At 41.1% G+C, this 21,308-nt stretch overlaps 1 protein-coding gene and 2 long non-coding RNA genes across 5 annotated transcripts in view; 1 reads left to right on the forward strand and 2 right to left on the reverse strand.

The window, feature by feature from the left end:
• SMYD3 (SET and MYND domain containing 3) overlaps nucleotides 1-21,308 on the forward strand; it is a 631,978-nt gene that overhangs the window by 8,623 nt on the left and 602,047 nt on the right. The window lies entirely within an intron of this gene.
• Nucleotides 15,758-17,410, reverse strand: LOC120401045. The gene is made up of 3 exons (XR_005596252.1): nucleotides 17,254-17,410; nucleotides 16,525-16,575; nucleotides 15,758-15,901 (listed from the first exon to the last, which is right to left on the reverse strand). It is a non-coding gene; the product is annotated as an uncharacterized LOC120401045 (long non-coding RNA).
• LOC120401046 lies at nucleotides 17,413-19,882 on the reverse strand. The gene is made up of 3 exons (XR_005596253.1): nucleotides 19,845-19,882; nucleotides 19,401-19,497; nucleotides 17,413-17,631 (listed from the first exon to the last, which is right to left on the reverse strand). It is a non-coding gene; the product is annotated as an uncharacterized LOC120401046 (long non-coding RNA).

Raw genomic sequence — 21,308 nt, forward strand, 5'->3', positions numbered from 1 at the left:
TTTGGGTGCAGCAAAATCAAATACTTTATTCTTTCTCTAGTAATTACAATAGAGGGAGAGAGTGTCCTAGGAAACAGGGTTGCCCCTTGTCCCGGACAGGTCTCTCTCAATTAGTAAACAATCACTACAAGCATTTATACCTTTGTTACAGACAATAGCTAGCAATCCTGGAGACAGTAAAAAGAAAACATTTGCATTTGTTTATACATAAGCTTCTTTGCTATCTTATTTGTCTTACTACTAGAAAAAAACAAGACTGCACATTGCAAGGTCGTAATAACTTTCACACAGTTCACTCTGTCTTACATTCTCTTGCTTCTACAAACTCACATCATTAGGGTCACAGCTAGCCAACTCATGCTAACTTAATTGGCTTCCACACTCTGTTATGGTTTTCCAATTCCAATATATCTTTTTTGAGATGGAGTGACCATGTCTGCACATAGTATTCAAGATGTGGGCATGTCATGGATTTATATAGAGGCAACGTGATATTTTCTGTCCTATTAGCTATCCCTTTCTTAATTATTCCCAGCATTCTGTTAGCTTTTTTTGACTGCTGCTGCACATTGAGTGGATGTTTTCAGAGACCTATCCACAATGACTCCAAGGATAATTTAGACTCCATCATATTATATGTATAGTTGGGATTATGCTTTCCAATGTGAATTACTTTAACATTAAATTTCATCTGCCATTTTGTTGCCTAGTCACCCAGTTTTGAGAGATCCTTTTGTAGCTCTTCACAGTCTGCCTGGGTCTTAACTATCTTTAGTAATTTTGTATCATCTGCAAATTTTGCCATCTCACTGTTTACCCCTTTTTCCAGATCATTTGTGAAATGTTGAATAGGACTGGTCCCAGAACAGACCCCTGGGGGACACCACCATTTACCTCTCTCCATTCTGAAAACTGACCATTTATACCTACCCCTTGTTTCCTATCTTTTAACCAGTTACCAATCCATGAGAGAACCTTCCCTCTTATCCCATGGTAACTTACCTTGCTTAAGAGCCTTTGATGAGGGACCTTGTCAAAGGCTTTCTGAAAATCTAAGTACACTAAATCCACTGGATCCTTTTGGACCATATGTTTGTTGACCACCCCCACCCCCCAAGAATTCTAGCAGATTGGTGAGGCATGATTTCCCTTTACTAAAACCAAATTATGTTCATCTATATGTCTGACAATATTGTTTCAACCAGTTTGCCCGCTACTGCAGTCAGGCTTACAGGCCTGTGATTGCTGGTATCACCTTGGGAGCCCTTATTAAAAATTGGTGTCACGTTAGCTATCCTCTAGTCATCTGGTACAGAAGCTGATTTAAATGATAGGTTACAGACTACAGTTAGTAGTTCTGCAGTTTCACATTTGAGTTCCTTCAGAACTCTTGGGTGAATACCATCTGGTCCTGGTGACTTATTGCTGTTTACAGGGCCGGCTTTAGGAAGTGCGGGGCCCAATTCGAACAGTTTTGACGGGGCCCCGGCAGGGATGACCAAAAAAACACCAGAAAAACCCGTGGGGCTTGTACTCACCGGGCGGTGCTCCGAGTCTTCGGCAGCACTTCAGCAGCGGGTCCTTCACTCGCTCCAGGTCTTCGGCGGCGGGTCCTTCAATGCCGCTGAAGACCCAGAGCAAGCGAAGGACCCACCGCCGAAGTGCCGCGGAAGACCCGGAGCACCGCCAGGTGAGTAAAAATTAAAAAGGCGCCTCTAGCCAGGGAAGGGATTCTCACTGGGCGCGGGACCCGATTCAGGGGAATTGGTGGAATTGGCCTAAAGCCGGCCCTGGCTGTTTAATTTATCAGTTTGTTCCAAAACCTCCTCTAATGATACCTCAATCCGGGACAGTTCCTCAGATCTGTCACCTAAAAAGGATGGCTCAGGTTCGGGAATCTCCCTCAGATTCTCAGCTGTGAAGACTGATGCAAAGAATTCATTATTGTCCTTGAGTGCTCCTTTAGCACCTCGATCATCCAATGGTCCCACTGGTTGTTTAGCAGGCTTCCTGCTTCTGATGTACTTAAACAAATTTGCTGTTACATTGAAATCAATGTTTATTGACATTTACTAACAAAAATTTAATACTAGCAAGCCAATTTATAACCATATCTCTCAAATGTCCCTCATTTCAACCTCAATGTATCTATGATCCATACAGATTACATATCCTCTCATGTTTATTGTGAAATTATTTTCATCAAAAGTAGAATCCTTGACTTATTCCTTGACTTTAGCAAAGCTTTTGATACGGTCTCCCACAGTATTCTTGCCAGCAAGTTAAAGAAGTATGGGCTGGATGAATGGACTGTAAGGTGGACAGAAAGCTGGCTAGATCGTCGGGCTAAACAGGTAGTGATCAATGGCTCCATGTCTAGTTGGCAGCCGGTATCAAGCAGAGTGCCCTAAGGGTCGGTCCTGGGGCCAGTTTTGTTCAATATCTTTATTAATAATCTGGAGGATGGCATGGAGTGCACCCTCAGCAAGTTTGCAGATGACACTAAACTGGGAGGAGTGGTAGATATGCTGGAGGTTAGGGATAGGATACAGAGGGACCTAGACAAATTAGAGGATTTGGCCAAAATAAATCTGATGAGGTTCAACAAGGACAAGTGCAGTGTCTGTACAGTTCTGCAGAAAAGGACCTAGGGTTACAGTGGATGAGAAGCTGGATATGAGTCAGCAATGTGCCCTTGTTGCCAAGAAGGCTAACAGCATTTTGGGCTGTATAAGTAGGGGCATTACTAGCAGATCGAGGGACGTGATCATTGCCCTCTATTTGACATTGGTAAGGCCTCATCTGGAGTACTGTGTCCAGTTTTGGGCCCCACAGTACAAGAAGGATGTGGAAAAATTGGAAAGAGTCCAGCGGAGGGCAACAAAAATGATTAGGAGGCTGGAGCACATGATTTATGAGGAGAGGCTGAGGGAACTGGGATTGTTTAGTCTGCAGAAGAGAAGAATGAGGGGGGATTTGATAGTTGCTTTCAACTACCTGAAAGAGGATGGATCTAGACTGTTCTTAGTGGTAGCAGATGACAGAACAAGGAGTAATGGTCTCAAGTTGCAGTGGGGAAAGTTTAGGTTGGATATTAGGAAAAACATTTTTCACTAGAAGAGTGGTGAAGCACTGGAATGGGTTACCTAGGGAGGTGGTGGAATCTCCTTCCTTATGGGTTTTTAAGGTCAGGCTTGACAAAGCCCTGGCTGGGATGATTTAGTTGGGGATTGGTCCTGCTTTGAGCAGGAGGTTGGACTGGATGACCTCCTGAGGTCCCTTCCAGCCTTGATATTCTATGATTCTAAGAATCATAAAAATAAGATTATAGAAAGAGTTGTATACACTGAAGTGTAGCTTTTAATACATTAATGCATTAATTTGTGTGTCTGATTTTGAGTATATGTCATAAATTGTGCCCCAAATTTGGACCTTGACAGGTTGAGAAATGAGAAGTATGATTACACTAGTAATTGGTTATGATATGTTTCTAACATACACATCTTGTCAGTTCCTTTCCTCTTTTAATAATGACGTTTTTGTTGATCATATGCACTTGGGTACACTCCTAATTGCTTTAAACCCCCTCCCGCCCAATTTTCTGCATTTTGATAATAGTAATCAGGAAAGCAAACAAACAACCTGGAAATTTACTTATACTGATTATTTTAAGAATAAGCCTTCCCCTCATTTTTTATGAATTAATTTAATGTTGTTCTCATGTTTCCATCTGTTCCTTGTCAGTTTTAGTCTGGAGAGTCTGGGAGACTAATGGACAAGATTAGTGTTGCTGGATTCAATGGCAAGTGAAAATCCTGATTCATAAACTGCTCCAAAGTGAAGGATTTTCTAGCTGGAGTTGATGGCTTGAGAAACAGGTTATCAGTAAATGAGATATTTTAAAAGATGTGGGTATTAGTCTACTCTTGGATAGACTGGATGTTTCCTTAACATCCATTAATCTATCAAAAGATTGTAAATCCAGGCCCTGTCTCACAAAGGTACAAAGAAAGTATGTGGCAGAGATGGAAACTGAGCTCTACTCTCTGAGGTAGCTGGTGTATGTCTTATTCACCAGATCAGCAGTTACTAAATTTGAAAATCATTTAAAAAAATTATTGTGAAGTGAATTGGTGGAGCATCAGGCTCTCATGCCACAGTTTGGGGATCCTGGCACTAGATTACTGGCACCTTTTATGCAGATGGTTTCAAGTCTCTGTACCTAGGGAAATTATAGAATTTGGACGAATAGGTCTAAATTTTCAAAAGTGCCTAGTGATTTTGGGTGCCCAAGTAGATACATATTAAATTAGCCTGATTTTCAAAATGTATTGAGCACCTGCCCTTTGAAAATCAGATTCCTTTAAGGTGTCTCAGGTTCAGCACTCAAAAAATCATTGAAAATGTATGCCAGAATGCTTGGCTGCCTTTGTAAAATACTGTGAGATCTGCACATGAAAAAGCACAGTGTAAATGCAAAAATCTTTATTAGCTGAATTTTTCAGATTGGGTAAGTTAGGCTCCGGGAAGTTGAGTCACTTGGCTGGAAAGCACTGTGGCCTAGTGAGTTAGACATTGCCTGTATTGCTGAATACACCTCTCTTCTAGTCTTTGATCTGATGCAGAATTTGCTGTGACTTCTTAGCTGAATAAAATATAAACCCTCCAAGATCAGGTCAGGCTCAACTGTCAACATTCTGCTTAATAGGAAACTTCCAAAAGAGTTGTGGGGTGGGAGTAGGAGGTTGCACACACAGTGAATCTTGGATGTTACAGGCAAGAGGGGTTCTCACAGTTGTTCGGCCCGAGATTTGCTTGAACTGACCCTGATAGGAAGTCTTTCCTTTGTGACAGCAATGCCATCTTTCCTCCACCTGCCTTTTTTACACTGATTAGGCCTGTTTACACTGTTCTGCCAAGCAGAACAAGAAATGAAAATGTGGTTGGTTTGTCTCTCTTGGCTTCCGTAATTACAGGCTGTTGTATGGTATGTGCTTGAGGAAACCCAATGAGCTTTGCTTGAGATTTCCAAGTATAAAACACCATTAATGACTGCTGCTTGGAGCACCTAGTCCTGGAACCCAAAAGGCAATTCTTGATTTAGTCCCAAGTGGCACACACAATCTGGTCCAAGGGGTGAATGTAGCTGAACCGCTTGGTAGTAGTGATCATTATATAATTACATTTAACATACTTGCAGAGGAAAAAATACTGAAGAAACCCACTACTGTAGCATTTAATTAAAAAAAGGGGAACGACAAAAACTTAGTAGGCTAATTAAAATGAATGGTCTCAAGAGTGAACTGCATAAAAGCTGCATGGAAATTTTGAACCTCTATTATGGTATTTTTTTAAACTATATATATAGATAGATAGATGATAATCACACCAAATACAGGGAAAAAAATAGTAAGAGGACCAAAAGAATGCCACCATGGCTAAACAACAGAATAAAAGAGGCAGAGACAAAAAAGGCATTCTTTAAAAATTGGAAGTCAAATTCTACTGAGGAAAATAGAAAGGAACATAAACTCTGGCACGTCAAGTGTAAAAGTATAGTTAGGCAGGCCAAAAAAGAATTTGAAGAGCAACTAGCTAAAGACACAAACACTAACAGCCAGGGGCGGCTCCAGGCACCAGCACGCCAAGCGCGAGTGGTCGCCGCGAGAGTGGCAGGTAGGTTGCCTTCGGCAGCATGCCTGCAGAGGGTCCGCTTGTCCTGCAGATTTGGTGGCACGCCTGTGGGTGTGCCGCCGAATCCGCGGGACCAGGGACCTCCCGCAGGCAAGCTGCTGAAGGCTTCCCTGCCTGCCATGCTTGGGGCAGCAAAATACCTAGAGCCGCCCCTGCTAACAGCAAAATATTTGTTATGTACATCAGAAACAGAAAGTCTGCCAAACAAATCAGTGGGGCCACTAGATGATCAAGGTGCTAACGGAGCACCCAAAGAAGACAAGGCTGTTGAAAAGAAGCTAAAAGAATTCTTTGCAACAGTCTTTGCAATGAAATTAATAGGCAGCATGCTTAAAATAAGCATAAGGAAGTACTTTCTTCACACAACACACAGTTGACCTGTGAAACTTGTTGTCAGGGGATGTTGTGAAGGCCAACAGTGTAACTGGGTTTTATAAAAAAAAATAAAATAAAAAAAATCATGGAAGATGGGTCTGTCAATAGCTATTAGCCAAAATGGTCAGGGATGCAACTCTATGCCTGGGTGTCCCTAAACCTCTGACTGCCAGAATGTGAGACTGGACAAAAGGGGATGGATCACTCGATAAATTGCCCTGTTCTGTTCATTCCCTCTGAAGCATCTGGCACTGGCCACTGTCTAAAGATAGGATACTGGTCTAGATGGACCATTGGTCTGATCGAATATGACTGTTCTTATGTTTTAACTAACATGACATAATTTCCCAATGTAGGCAGACATGTTTATGTATGAAGGTAAACATGGCAGTTAATGGTACAATGAGTGAAGATGACGGATTATAGTACAATAATGGTCACTTCTGAAAATATGTGTAATATGCAGAAGGCATATAACTCTGACCCCTGATCTGGTAGAATAAGCGCAGAAAGAAAAAAACTCTAAAGCAACAACCCTAAAAGATCTTGTACATATTGTTTCTGCTTGAGGTCTTTTATATGTCATTTGTTTGTGTGTGTCATAAACAAAGGTAATAGCATTGGAGGTAGACTGAATTTTGGTAACACTCAGTGGAGAGAAGCATACTACACAGAGTCTTGTAAACGTGATGGGGCACAAGTTGGAAAATCCTATGGGAAAAATCACCCCCTCTGATTCTGTGAGGAGAGGAGGCCCATATCTAGTAGTTGTAGTAAGTGAAGGCCCTAATAAAGGCCCAGTATGAGGCCTGAGGCCTGAACTAAAGTAATGGTCAAGACTTTGCTAACATAAAGCAAAGTTAAGCTGTGAGCCAGAGGCAGGCCCTGCTCACAGAAGCTGGCAAGAAAAGGGCTGATGTTGCATAAACATATTCACCTAGCATACCGAAGTATAAACACAGCATCAGAACACACTATACTGGAACATTCCATAGATAACAAGGGACAGGCCGACCCATCCCAATGACAGGGCCAAAAGGGTAATATGATGGATAGAGTTGTTTTGTTTGAACCAACATGTACAAGGTAAGAGGCGGCACCTTGCTACGTAGAGGCGTTGTACCTTAATACGTAGAGGGGTTGCACCTCAATACGTCAGGAGTGATGTGTAACTTGTTTGTACCTGTGTATAAGAATGCATCCCTGGGGCGGTGTCTGGGTCCGGCCTAGGGGTCAGTGGAAAGTCCATTGACCGTGGGTACATATTCGTAGTATGCTCGGTAGACCAAGTAATCTTCGGAGAACTACTACTGTATCCAATACGGCAATAAACCTGGCCGACGTGCCTTCGTACCTTACTAGACTCTGTGGTCATTGGGGGTTCTCTTCGGGTCTGCTGTGTCAGCTATCTGCGCAGAGCTGGGGCAGCACACAGAGGGAACACACGCATGCAGCCAAGTGATACCAACAAGGAGAGGACAGAGCACCACACCGGTAGCATCTGACAACACTTCTGACAACAGTAGTTATCGTCTGGGTGTGCACAGGAGAAGGGGAAGAACACAAGTTCTGTGCCCTACTGCACAGTGAACTCTCTCCTGAGGAGGTGTAGGGGTGGTGTCAGCTGGGTAGGCACTAGCAGCAGCATTTCTCCCAAAAGGGCTGTACCACTATGGAATCCATGGCTGAGGTCATGAAGTAGTACTGCGTCACAGGGCTTCTGCACAGTTGGTACTGGCCTCCACAGATCTGAGGTACACACGTCTTAGGGTGTGATTTGTGGATTTAAAGGGCGATCACCCTGACAATATGGGCACCCCTTCTGCTTGATGGAACATGCAGTGTAAATTTCATGAGTGTGAATTGGTGGAATGTCCTGCCTCCTGTGCGTGTTTATCCTGAGTCAGGGATGAACCCCTGGCTTCATTTGCTGAGGTTTGACAGGAATAGCCCCTTTTATTCTCTCTCCTTTCTCCCCCATCCTAACAAAAAATAGCAAACCCAAAGTAACCTGTGCATTTCTAGAAAAGGCCATTGCTATCTGATTTTTCCAGCCATAGCCATATAAACTGGGGGACTATCTGATCTTCTGTTATTTCCAGGCCAATCATTAATCTTTTTGTCAATTTTAATTCCTGAAATGGTTGTGGTTAGGAAACAAAAAGCATGTGTGATGTCTCAGCTTTAAGAATTGTGATAAGAACATAAGACCAATGGTCCATCTAGCCCAGTATCCTGTCTTCTGACAGTAGCCAGTGCCATGTGCGTCAGAGGGAATGAACAGAACAGGGCAATTTATTGTGTGATCTGGTTGTTCAGTCCCATCTTCTAGTAGTCAGAAAGAAGAAAGTATCGTTGCCTCTGTTTTACAGATGGAGAAACGGAGACATGGGGGCTGGGGAGTGACTTGCCCAAGGTTACCAAGGGGGCCAGTGGCAGAACCAGGAATAGAACGAAGTGCTCTACTCACTAAGCCTTCCTCATAACTCAGTGTTGCCAACTGTTATGATCTTTTATCACAAATCTTCTGATATTTGGGGTTTTTCTTATAGCGCCAGTTCTTATATTGATGTGGTTACCTGAGAATTTCAGGTTTCATTTAAAAAATATTTCTAGCCTCCATGGTTGCAGAGAGAGATTGAAAATGTGACCCAGGTGTGCACCCTAAGGGTTCAGAAACTAGAAAATAATTTAATTCATTATTATTATTTTATTTATTTTGCAAATCGCATGATTTTTAGATAACCTCATCATCTTTTGAAACCTGGCTCAAAATTTTTTAATGCTTTGGGTTGGCAATTATAGGTTACTGTACTCTAAGCTTTGGAACATTCAGGATTGGTAGTATTTAGTTCTTGCTTCAATTGGGAAATCTTTTGGTTTAAGGATGAATTTCAGAATGAAGTAGAATGAGATATAGTTTATAAACAAAGACCCTCTCATTTTGCTAACTAGTTTATTTTAAAAAATGTTCTTGTTTTCTTATGGTTTTCATCCAGTTAAAGCAATTGAAGGCATAATGGAGACATAATGCTGTTATGTGGTTGAGTTATTACTGATTTGACCCCATAATGAAACTAAATGTTCTTTTTTCCCCTAAAATTCAGAAATCTTGCAGAAATTAGGCCCTGCCTAATAATCCTATTTTCCTCCCCCGCCCCGAGTGAGATTATTCATTAAAATTGTCTTCCAGACCTTTTTTGAGTTGCTAAATATTATTAATTTAGCTTTAGGATAACTTCAGCACTTAATATATTATAATACTGTGTGCATATGTATATTATATAAGTACAGTGTTTTAGTTCTTTGTTTCAGGGTTGTAGAAATAAAGGTTGTATACATAGTTTAAAAACAGACATGCCTACTTTGGTAGGATATAGAATAGAAATGTGTTTTGTGGATTTGGGGTTATATTTATAAACAGCAACAAACTATCCAGTATAGTGTGTGTGTAAGGCAAGGCATTTTGCATTTATCAAATAAACTATTGCTTTTCTCTAGGGTTATAAATAGACAAATTCAGTAGCTTACTTTGCCTTCTTGCAACTTTTATCCATTAGGTGGCAGTACAGGAACGCAAATAAAAATACTTGGTATTTCTTTTGAAATTGTTGAAGCATTTTGACAAACTGATTAGATATCCAGGATTGTTAGATGTAAAAATCAGAATTTGAGGCCTAATCCTGCAACCCTTAGTCCTGAAAATGGTTCTGCTGACTTCCATATTACTACTTGTGTAAGTATAGTAGGATTGGGCCTTTGATTTGTGTGGGAGGCACTGGAGGGTTCAGAGGATTGGTTGTGGAATAAAGAACCTTTCACTTCTAGATCTCACAGTGAGAGGCAGTATGGTGTCTAATCTTGGCTTTGCTGCTGACTTGTGGTGAGTATTTGCTTCAGGTTGGGGGTCTGTCAGTAAGCGAGGACTAGCCTGCCTCCCAAGGTCTGTGAAAGTGAGGGATCGTTTTCCAGGATAGGTTGTAGATCAGGGGTAGGCAACCTATGGCACACGTGCCGAAGGCGGCACGTGAGTTGATTTTTCAGTGGCACTCACGCTGCTCGGGTCCTGGTCACCGGTCCGGGGGGGCTCTTCATTTTATTTTAATTTTAAAAGAAGCTTCTTAAACATTTTAAAAACCTTGTTTACTTTACATACAGCAATAGTTTAGTTATATATTATAGACTTGTAGAAAGAGACCTTCTAAAAATGTTAAAATGTATTATTGGCACACAAAACCTTAAATTAGAGTGAATAAATGAAGACTCGGCACACCGCTTCTGAAAGGTTGCCGACCTCTGTGGTAGATCCTTGATGATGTGCTGGAGAGGTTTTAGCTGGGGGCTGTACGTGATTGCCAGTGGTGTTCTGTTATTTTCCTTGTTGGGCCTGTTCTATAGTTCGTGATTACTGGATATCCATCTCCCTTTGTTGGTATTGTAGTTTTAAGAATGCTTGATAAAGATCCTGTAGGTGTTTGTCTCTGTCTGAGGGATTGGTGCAAATTTGGTTGTATCTTAGGGCTTGGCTGTAGACAATGGATCGTGTGATGTGTCCTGGATGGAAGCTGGAGGTATGTAGGTAAGTATGGCGGTCAGTAGGTTTCCGGTACAGGGTGGTGTTTATGTGACCATCACTTATGTGACCTTGGGAGGCAGGCGAGTCCTTGCTTACAGACAGCCCCCCAACCTGAAGCAAATACTCACCAGCAACTACACACCACACGACAGAAACACTAACCCAGGAACTAATCCCAGTAGCAAACCTCATTGCCTACTCTGTCGCCATATCTACTCTAGTGACACCATCAGAGGACCCAACCACATCAGCCACACCATCAGGGGCTCATTCACCTGCACTTCTACTAATGTGATATATGCCATCATGTGCCAGCAATGCCCCTCTGCTATGTACATTGGCCAAACTGGACAGTCCCTACGTAAAAGAATAAATGGACACAAATTGGACATCAGGAATGGTAACATACAAAAGCCAGTAGGAGAGCACTTCAGTCTTCCTGGACATTCTATAACAGATTTAAAAGTAGCTATACTTGAACAAAAAAAACTTCAGAAACAGACTTCAAAGAGAAACAGCAGCACTAAATTTCATTTGCCAATTTAACACCATTAACTTGGGCTTGAATAGGGACTGGGAGTGGCTGGCTCATTACAAAAGCAGCTTTGCCTCTACTGGAATTGACACCTCCTCATCTTTTTATTGGGAGTGGATTACATCCACCCTGATCAAATTGGCCCTGTCAACACCGGTTCTCCACTTGTGAGGTAACTTCCTTCTCTTCATGTGTCATTATATAATGCCTGCATCTGTAACTTTCACTCCATGCATCTCAGCAAGTGAGATTTTTTTACCCATGAAAGCTTATGCCCAAATAAATCTGTTTGTTTTTGTGAATACAGACTAACACGGCTATCCCCCTGATACTTGACTACCAGCATGGAGTAGATTGTGTCTCAAACACCAAAGTAAATACAGTCTGAAAGGAGATGGTTCCTCAAGATTGGGGAGAGAAATGAGAGAACAAAAAGAGGGAAACTTGGATGTGCATGTATTGTTTATTAACAAGTCATGAGTATGCAGCTACAACAGAAAAGCATTGAATTTAAAGATACACAGTTCAAGGTGTGAGATCAGTTGAACTACCTTGACAGTTATCCCAGCTTGTAAAGGTTAAGCATTCCAGATCTGCATTTAAATTTGGTCTGGTATGATGGGAATCTCACCTTCTTAATGTCACTCCATGTTTTTGTTCTTGCTTAAGAGGGAAGATAATTCAGATTTGTCTTTTATGTGGAATATTCTTGTGTATGAAATTCCTTGATACTGCTGGCATGGCAGAGATTACTGCAGTGCACAAGAGTGATCACTCAAGGTGGCACTCCTCTTCTGCTGAAGAGGGATTGGGATGCATTAAGCCACAAGGAAAGGGGAACGATAAGTAAGTGCTAATAGATCTTATTCACAGCATTGCCATCCAGAATAGAGACATTGTAAAGAACAGAGAAATGTACAGATTCTTTTGGGGGGAGGGATAGCACGGTGATTTGAGTCTTGGCCTGCTAAACCCTGGGTTGTGAGTTCAGTCCTTGAGGGGGGCCATTTAGGGATCCAGGACAAAAATCTTTCTGGGAATTGGTCCTGCTTTGAGCAGGGGGTGGATTAGATGACCTTCTGAGGTCCCTTCCAACTCTGATATTCTATGATTCCACTTTGCTTGAATTTTTTTTAAATTTCTAGATTATATATGCATGTCAGTATGTGAGTTGCCCAAGTCCACAGAGAGAATCAATATAAAACTTTAGACCCCTTCTCTGATCACTAGACCACACTGCCTCCAATAGAGCATCTGTTCAGTCAAATAGTAAATCTCACAATGCATTATTTTCTTTCTTTATTTCAAAGAAAAAATTTGCAAATTTTGGTTCAGCATATTTTGTGATTATAATTTTATTAGCATAACAAAGTAACCTTTACCATTGGATTGACATGACAGTGGTATACTTTAGTGAATTCTTCTGGATAGAATTATATGAAATTATGGAATGTTTTTCTTAAACGGTAGGATCGTACATCAGAAAACATTGGCATGCCCTAACCTCTTAAGTATACAGGAAAATAAATTGACCTTTTTCTGTCCTATTCATTGTTATTTTCCTTTATCTGTTGTAAACATCTTTTTAAACTTTCCTTTTATTTACTCTTGTTGTTGATTGGAATTTGTAGTTATAAAGTTGAACAGACAAAAGTATCCTGTAGACAAGTCTAGGTATACCTACTAATTTTTTTGAATGAGCATCATTCCTCATATGTTCTGAGTACAGACTCAAGATTTGAGGAAAATAGCATAACAGAAAACGTAATTGCACACATGGATTAATCTTCCTGGTTTTAGTATTGTTTAGTGATCAAATGATTAAAACTTCATGGACTTCCAAACGTGTGTTTCTACTGCGAAAAGTGGGTGTAAAAATGCATCTTCATTCTCAGATTTTCTTCCTGTGTGCATTCAGAGTCACGTCAGCATGCTTTTTACTCTGGAGGCACTGCAGAGCCAACATAGCTAGGAGAGGAGGACTGGTTTTAATTTTGCCTTGAACAATATCGACTGAATTGACCACAACATGCAGGAGAATGAATGATAGACAACATGGGATGGGCTTACGCTGCAGGTTTCAACTTCATTAATTATACACTGGGGAGGGACGTGATAGTACCCCCCCCCCCCACACACACACACACTGGGCCGCCGAGAGCGGGTTTGGGCCCCGGTGAAATTTTTTTTTCAGGCCCCCGCAGCAAGGGCAGACTGGCTAAACAGGGCTGGGGAAGCCGGGCCTGGGGCCCACTTCCGGACTGCTGGGCCCCGGTAATTTGTACCGGCTTCCCCCACTCTCATCAGCCCTGCACACACATACTCTTGCATAACAAGGATTTAACAGGTTTCAGTGTGGGTTACAGGGCTCTAATCACACTAAAACAGCAATAATTTACGATTGACACTCTGGCTGCCCCAGGAACTCAGCGCAGTTGTGAAACCTCTGTCTCTACTCTGTGTAAATGTGGTGAGGTGACATAGGCCACAAGGCTGGGGGAGACACTGTTGAGCCAAGGTCCTCCCCTAATGAATGTGGTAAGTGAAGTTCCAAATGCGGGGCCAGATACTGCATTCCTTTATACTGCGGGTTTGCATGGCTATAAGAGTGGGCTGAATATGTCTTGCAGATGCCTTACTCTTGGTGCCTGAGCATACGGGAGCATAATTTGATTTTCAGATCTAAAGTCGAGCTTAGCAAATCTGAGATGGAGTGACAGAGAGAGATGGAGCACAGCTATGCCATTTATACAGTATTTTTCTGTTGACACAGTATATTATGACATGCTTTACTGTTCAGTAATGACACAATTTAAGAAAGCACTTAAGCACATGACTTCAGTAGGACTTAAGCATGTGCTTCCCTGAATTTAGGCCTAAGACATCATAGTAACAAAAAAGGTAACTTACACCCATTTCCAAATTATATACTATCTATCTCCCAAAAAGGGGAAAATACTTAAGGATCATGAACATTTTGGAATATATTATGCACATATAATATATTCATAAAATAATTAAGACATGTACAGAATTTAAATAGTTTAAAATGTATACTTCTGTAGTTATTAACTGAGAACATTCAGTATATGGAAATCAAATAAAAGGGACAAAAATAACAAGTAAGTTAGTGGCTATTTGTAGACAATTAGTCAAATGAACACTGCATTGTGGATTCTAAAAAAATCCAACAATGTGAATTAAGTACAGGCTGTTTGTTTTAAGAGCATCCTTTATCATCAGATAAATGCATAAATTCTGACCAGATAGCAAAATATAATAGTGCTAAGTGCATCTGAGAAGGGGAGTTGCAAGGGAGGTACCTGTGCTCCCAGATCCTGGGCCAGTTGTTCCCTGGCTATGATCCTGGTGTAGATTAGTGCAGCACCATTTGGGGCTAGCCAGAGTGCAGCACGCTCCAGCCGTGGCCCCTACATTGAGGGCTACAGGTGTTGGGGATAGGAAAGGAGCTGACTACCTTGGCACTGCAGCCACTGGATTTACCTCCATGCCTGGGAAATTCCCAGTGGGGGAGATCCTACTGTATACTGGTCCTATCCTTGGTGTGTCTTTTAGATTATACTGTAAAATCCATGTGACAACCTTGCATTGCCTAAACTAATTGTAAAAAAATGTATTTAACAGATCTCAAAGTGACCTCATTGTTGTATTTTGGTTAGATGGGAAAGCTCTGTTAAAATCTCTCATCCTGGAATAGAGAAGTTATTAAAAGCAAATTAAATTAGAATATAGTCAGTAGTCCTCTAACTTCTCATTCTCTTAGCTGCTGCAGACTTACTTACCTTATTGTGTCCAATAATTGGGGAGTGGCTCCTTATCCAAGAAAACATTTTGTGACTCTGATTTATTGAGTTTGGTGTATGTTATTGCAGTAGTAGTACCTTGTATTTATAAAAATCCTCTGGCTGGCTACTAGATCTACTTGAAGTCTTTGAGTGGCAAGGCTTAGATCTGGAAAGAATGGTACTTTGAGTTTCTCTGTATAGCATGTCCTACTTCTTCTTCTCCTTTACCAGGATCCTATTCTTGTGTCCCTTACAGGTGTATCCAAATGAGTAACTTTTTAGTTTCCCCAGGATCGTTTTCATATAATTTGTTTAAACATGTAAGACTGCCATCCACTTCTCCAAGAACCATTATCTTAGGACTTGCTGAAAAGTTACTAGTCTCTTATATCAGAGGGGTAGCCGTGTTAGTCTGGATCTGTAAAAGCAGCAAAGAGTCTTGGGTATTCCCCCACGAAAGCTCATGCTCCAAAACGTCTGTTAGTCTATAAGGTGCCACAAGACTCTTTGCTGCTTTTAGTCTCTTATAATATAGCACTTTCTTAGGACCAAAGAAAATGCTCCATATGGCATAAATAAGTCACTTCCATTGTTCTGTGTTTTGCTTTTAGGCATCTTTAATTTTAGGCATCTCTGTTGGTGGACCAGAGATTTAAGATAACGTACAAGTACACTTTCTCAAAATCAGATTAAACAAACAAACAAACAAAAGTCTGACACATATGAGAGATTGTCCATCATGCATGAAACAGTGGAATCCACACCCTAGTTTTTCAGACAGTTTAATCTCAGAGAAGGATCTTTTGGTGTTAGTTAATGCTGAGGTATTTTCTGAAAACATGATATCCTTAAAGTTCTGGAAAAGTTGTTCCTTTGTTGTGCTAGATGCTGTCTGTATTTTGTTCCATGAGAATACTGAAATGCAAAAAATGAATACTTGGTAAGGTAATCTTGGTCTACCAACTCTTCACTCTTACCCATCAGAAGAACTTTAAATATTACAGGTTAATATCTAGTTATTAAACAATATACATTTGCCATTTAAAACTATTTATATAAAATGTACCAGAAAGCTTTCTCCTGTGGAGTGTTATTTGTATAGAGCTCTTAATAATTGGAAGAGCAGTAGAGCTTGTTACTTTTATGAACAAATGTATAAAAATAATTCTAAAACCTGTCATGTAAGTGAACCTAAAGCTGGATAAGATTACTTGATGATCTTCCATATTTGAATTTGCTGGTGGATAACACCTTAAACAAGATATGAGAAGACTGATACTGAATTTTATGCCTATTATTTCCATAATAGTCCAGATTCCAAAGAATAATAGGTTTCAATATATATAACTTAATAAATATGAATATTAGAATAGAAACCAGATGTTTTTGATGAGTGTGATAACATCACATTGCTCTTTGCAATACTTCGAACAATTGTGTTCTTTGCGCTTGCCAAAGTGGGTTATCCTGAGAACAAGCCATAACTACTTTTTGCATTTTTAATTTCATATTTAAGAATGGAATGGCAATGGTTTTACCTCTTGTCTCTGTTTTCACATGCTTCAACCAGGCAAATAACAGAAGATTATCTGCAAGAAAATGACCCATGTAAACTATCCCAAATCCAAACTCACTGTAGCTGTGTCAAAATCTTTCTCGTGGTCTGTCTTTTCATGTAGAATAACAAAAGATGCTTCCATCTATAGCTGAGCAAGTTCCAGGAAGCTAAAGGAGTGGTAGGTTTGCACAAAGGTACTGATTTTCTTGTCATGTTTCCTTGCTGGGGCAGTAGAAGATACAGCAGTCTTAAGGAAAGTGAGAGAAGGTGAAAGGGGAGCAACCGAGTTTCTTCCCCTCAAACTGCTCCAATTCCCTTTGAGGGAATGTGAGAAATAGCCTCCAGGAGAAAGCTGGGTAGCCTGGGATATGTAGGAAGAAACATCTGCTTCCAGCAGGGCGGATCTATACAGAGATTCCTTCCTAGTGGCCCTTCCATTGCAAGGCAGGAGAGAGGAGATGGAGCTTGTGAGTCTCCTCTGTCACTCATGACTTCTCCCTCCTGTCTGGCAAGGGTGAATTTCCTGTTTTGGGGGAGAAGACATGATTGCAGGCCCATCTCGCCTCCCTTTCTCCCTTGGCAGATCAACGCAGTAGGAAGAGGAGTGCCCAGGGCTGGGTCCACAGTAACCCCTGTTGAGCTATCCTGCACTTGCCCCCCATCAGCCACCTTGCCCATCTTTTTGGAAGATGTCTCTTTCCTGACCTACCTCCAGGCTGCCCAGGTTCCTGTTAAGAGGAGAGTTCTTCCCAGTGGGCATTTCTCTCCTGACTCTCATCATGCTCCTGTTCTTGAGGAGTGGGAGCGAGGAAGTGACTTGGGTGCTGCTTCTCCATCCCTCCCTCCAACTTTGGAGGGAGGGGTGTGTGTGTGTGTGTGTGTTTGTGTTTGGAGGGCTGTATTTCTCCTCAACCTTCCTCAATACTGCTGCAGTTTCTCTGGGGATGGGATGGCACAAAGCCTCCTTTATTCTTCTCCTCCTCTGTCTGGTGATCTCAAGGCTGCTGTAGCCTCTTCATGCAGCTTCTGCTACCTCAGCCCCCTGATGATGATGTCAGAGTGCACCCTGGGAGAGGGGCAGGGATTCCTGGGTGGGAAAAGGAAGAAAAAACACATTCATACATTTCCCAGGACTGGCCATTTATTCACCATGTCCATCATTTACGAAAAGTGAGGGGTAGTAAAAACATGACCACAGCCACATTTAAAGGACACTAAGGGTCAAATCTTGTCCTGGTAGCTTCATGGTCACAATTCCCATTATTTATATGGACCCTAGACTGTGAGCTACTGGAACAGTGCTATTATTTTGCAATAAATATTTTCACAATGAAGAAGAACAGTAATATGTGCTTCTGAGGCTGGATTTAAGCTGTGTTTGTCACAAAAACTATATATCTGAACACAGTAACTGATCTTACATTTCCTCGATATGTAGTAAAACTTTTATAGGTCTATTCTCCAGACTGTAACCTGTCTCCTGGGACTCCCTCCCTCAGTGTGCCCCAAGGACCCACACCACACAGACCCACAGATGTCCAAGTCCCTCCAATAGGCTGTCTCCTCCCATCCCTGTCTCACTCAATCAATTTGTGCCTCCCTACAGGAAATCCAGCCAAGCCAGATTCCTGTAGGAAGCTTGTACTGCTATGACACCAGGGTGGCTCAGGGTGCAATGGTCCCAGCAGTGACAGGCAGCAGTCAAACAAGGTAAACATTTATTAGTTTTTTTAGTAGTCATGCACACAATCTGAAAGTTTAGAGTTTAGCAAAGACAATGAAAGGTTAAAGGTTAAAGCATAGTCCATAGCCAAAGCCCCCAAGCTGTTGTTGTGTGTTATGCCCCCATCTTCTCTTGTGTGCTCCTTAGTCAATTCCCAGTTGAGAGAGCCCAGACTCTGTCCAGAAGCCAACTCTTTATCCCCCTACCCTCAAACCTTCTAATCCTTTGTTCTCAAGATAGGAGTCTTTGTTCATCCCTGCTGGTGAGAGGTAGGGAAATCCATCTCCCTCTAGATTGTTGGTTTCTAGGTGGCAATGTCCTGGTGAATGGGTTTTGTATTGTCTTCTGGGATTTTCCATTGATATGGGGTTGGCCTTGGCCAGTCCTTTGTAATGACCCAATTAGACTCAAATAACTAGGCGAGAGACACCCCTCCCCCCCAGTCTCTTAGCCTGCCCAAAGGGCAAACTTAGTTCTTTTTCTCCACTGGATAGTCATGCAAGATATAGGGGAAACTAAGGCACACATAGGATTAATAAAAATATTACAGAAAATTCCCACATGATCACAGCACCAAAAAACAATTCTCTGCATGTAGTAAAAATACCGCCTCCAAAATAAGATTGGAAATCTATGATTTTCAGTCTTCATTTTTCTTCATGGGTTGTTTATTATTTTGCAAATGCAAAATTAAAATCAGTGCTATGAGGGATAAGTAAGTACTTAGCATTTATTCAAATTTTAATCAATGTAATATACAGGGACAAAATTAGCTTTAGTTTTCTCCTGAGAAAGGAGGAGAGTTTCATTTTATACCAGTCACCGGAAGTTTTATACTGTATTAGAAAATTCATAAATCATTTTAAAATGGGGTAATAATGATGTTTGCTCACTTGACATGGGAAATTATTCTAATTTGTCATTTATTATTTGTATTGTGATTACACCCAAAGGCCTTAATCAGTCTGGGGCCCCTTTGTGTTATGTGCTGTATGATTGAACAGGTAATTTCTGTCCTGAAATGTTTGTAGTCAAGTTTAAGGCAGGATGTTAAATTGTTCTTAATCATTGTTGATATTTATCTCAGAAAATCAACTCTTAAATCTGCCCTAGCACCCTACCCAGCCATGTACCGTTTTGCAGTAGGTCTTGAGGAGGGATTCAAAGGAGAGGAGAGAGTAGTGGTTTTACAAACCGGTTCACAGAGGGCACTTCATGTGTCAGGGAAACCTGAAAGAAAATGTGGAGACACTTATGAGAGAAACCACACAAATAGTAGGTTGATTGTGGCATCACTGACAAAGCAGAAGGAGTGGGAGGATGCCTCAATAAGAGAGAAGAGCAGATAGTTGGAAGGGACCGAATTGTGAAGGGCCTTAAAGGGTAGGGCTAGAAAACTGAATTTAATGAAGAGAAAAAGTGGGAGATAATGGAGGGATTCAAGGAGTGGGTGACATGGTGAGGATAACAGGGGAGGAAAATACACACTTTACATGGACTGGAGGAGGAGGATATGAGTGTCCCAAGAGGAGGAAGTTGCAACAGTCAAGTTAGGAGAGTTTTAATTGTGAAATTACCTGGTATTTTCACTCATAAGAGTTGTTTCAAAAGCAGTTGAAGCAGCAGCTTTAATCCTCCAAAGGATTTCAAAGTTTTAAGTACTGTTTCGGCAGTATTCATTGTGACAATAATATCTGCCAGGATGGTTATATCTCTTTTTATGGATATCAGTGTTCAATGAATGGCTTCTAGCTTTCTACCTAAATAAATCCATATTGAGCAGAAAGACTCTTGTTTGTTGGGATCCATCTTTTGATAAGAGGTTCTGTTACTTGAAATAGTGCAAGAGCATTAAGGTTGGACTGACTTCCCACTTGTTTTTGATGGCTCAAAGAAGAGACAGAAGCTGTGCAAGACAAAATATGAGATTAAACAGTCCAGGATTATTTAGCTTTGAAAAAGAAGAGTACAAAGAGACATAATAGGAGGTAAAAATCACTAATTTAGACAAGATTAGGTAGGCAGATGGATTCAGCCAGGCTGTTGCCCCTTTGGAGTGGAGGTTGCAAGAGAGGTAGGACTGCTGCAACAGCAAGGCTGCAGCCAAAGGTGCAGAGCTGCTCTGCTCTTGATACAAGGCTTGCAGTAGAATTCCTTCTCCTCTCTAGCCTGTGTCATTCCTGGCTACCCAAGCTTCATGCAGGGGACAGGATTTAGCCCTACATGACTCCAGTCCAGTTTCTGTCTATTTTAGGTTGTTTTATATCCCCAGTGGATTTACTACCACTAGCTTCACGCCAGGTGGAATACTGTACAGAAACTTTCTCATATTCTACAATAAGATAAAGAGAAATGTTTAATATTCACATAATTTCTTGGTTCAACAGTGCTCTGAATTTTCCTTACTTATGATGATTTTAAGTTAGACCCTGAGTGTTATTCTAACTTAGTTTTTTCTGTTCAAGAAGTTTTAGGAAATGTAGACAAACCAAATTGTTACTAATTGATCTGATTTCAAGGGCTTTGCGTAATGCCTATAATCATACTTTGCATTGTGCTTCTCTACAGCAAACAGACCATTCTGTTTATAGACTAGAGATAATTTTTTAAATCTTACTCAGGGGTTCCCTGAAGAATGTAGAAGGAAAGCCAAATGGAACAATCAGTTGAGCATAATTCCTATACTGACTAAAACTATAATCCTCCGTTCATAGAATATTTAGCTCTCATATTTATTATCTTGATTAGTACCCTCATCCAACTCGGAGTTCATTCTGTTATTAGTTTGATAGTTGGTGTTTGGATGAAGCTAAAGGATAGATTAATTTAAGTAAGTACTCAATCTGGCTTTTATATTTCAGAGTACCCTATCCTGTAGTCTATACAGAGGAAATACTATTATTGAGCATGGGGCTAGGGGAAGATGAAGGGTTGCTTGTGGAACCACGCAGGATATGGGACCTTTGTACGCTAACCAAGTGCATAGTCTTGCTGCCAGCATTCAAGGATAAAGTAGGAGAAGCTGAAAATAGGAACTGCAT

The sequence above is a fragment of the Mauremys reevesii genome, linkage group 3, assembly GCF_016161935.1.
Source record: "Mauremys reevesii isolate NIE-2019 linkage group 3, ASM1616193v1, whole genome shotgun sequence".
In the NCBI taxonomy this organism is placed as follows: Eukaryota; Metazoa; Chordata; order Testudines; family Geoemydidae; genus Mauremys; species Mauremys reevesii.